The sequence below is a fragment of the Octopus bimaculoides genome, chromosome 23 (assembly GCF_001194135.2).
Source record: "Octopus bimaculoides isolate UCB-OBI-ISO-001 chromosome 23, ASM119413v2, whole genome shotgun sequence".
Classification (NCBI taxonomy): domain Eukaryota; kingdom Metazoa; phylum Mollusca; class Cephalopoda; order Octopoda; family Octopodidae; genus Octopus; species Octopus bimaculoides.
In genome coordinates this window covers 34036705-34038200 of record NC_069003.1, presented here as the reverse complement: position 1 = coordinate 34038200, position 1496 = coordinate 34036705, and positions in this window count along the sequence as shown.

The following is a 1496-nucleotide window of genomic DNA, read 5'->3' as shown; positions in this document are numbered from 1 at the left end:
TGTATGTATGTATGTATGCATGTACGTATATGAGTAACCAAGTCCTGATAGAGTACAGAATGATTTTATAATAATAAGAAGTAAAATTAGTCAGAAGTTATGGCGTTATCATCTCTTAGTTTATTTATAAACAGATATTAAAAAATGTCTGAATTTTCTGAGTGAAATGAAATGAAATACTGCCTGAATCCATTTCTCTAGTCTCCTTGTGTTGTGTCTAATATAGAAGAGTCAGTATTTTTTATCATCTCTGTTTAAAGGGATTGATTTCATTGTTTATTATAATTAGCTGACATGTTGATTGTCAAATGACAAGTTTAAAGTTAATGGATTTGATTTAGAGAAATTCTTATATTAGAAACAGAGATCAGCTCCACAACATTAGACACAGCATGAAAAAACAAAAAAGGAAATTGATAAAAGGAGTTAACCCTCTAGCATTTAAACCAGCCAAATCTGGCCTCTCACACCAGCTCTGCAATGTCATTCTAAAAATTAAACAATCACACCATTGAAGTCTTGGAGGTACAAGAGAACGTATGATAACTGCAAATTAATGTGGATAAGGGCGGATGTTAAATGAACGATGATGATACGTTTGAATGTAATTTGAATGCTGAAGAGTTAAACGGTATTTCATTTACATTGTCTCAAAAAAAAAAAAAAAAACGAAGGTAAGTTTATATCTGCATACAAATGAAATAGAACAATGATATCTTCATTAGTTCTAATACAATTTTTGCTTGTGGATAGATAAATGTATAAATACACATACACACATATTTATATATATACACACTAATATTGAACTGTGAGAATAAGTGCTTAACACTAGGCTACCAATGGTTTCATGTGGGGAGAGAAATCTCTCCACAATTATCAAACCTTCCACATGGCACGTTGGTATTCATTGCCATTTTGGATGGAAATGTGACAAGGACCAACATTCCATGTGGACGGCTTGACAACTGCTGAGAGATTTCTCTCCTCATGAAAACAACAGTAGCTTTATTAAGCCACATATAAAGTATATACACATACACACACACACACATATAGGTATATACTAACACACACACAGATGCCTGTTCTATGGAACAAATGGGAGAACTGGACACATACACATTAGAGACACATATACATATATACATATGTATATCTATACATAAGTGTAGACACACACACACATACACATGAGGAACTGTATAACTAGCCAGCTTGGTGGACTGTAATGAAACTGACAATTCAAAGCAGTCATCATCATCATCACAGAATGAAACAAAACTGAAGTGAACAGTTATCATGTATCCTTAAATGGTAAATATGAATCTCTGATGATGCCACTGTCTCTGTTCCAATAAGCAATTCACCAAAACAGGCCACTACCGAACATATCAGCTCGTGTTTAAATAAATACAAACACATACACACACACATATATATATATCTATCTATATACATATATATATATACATATATATACATATATATATATA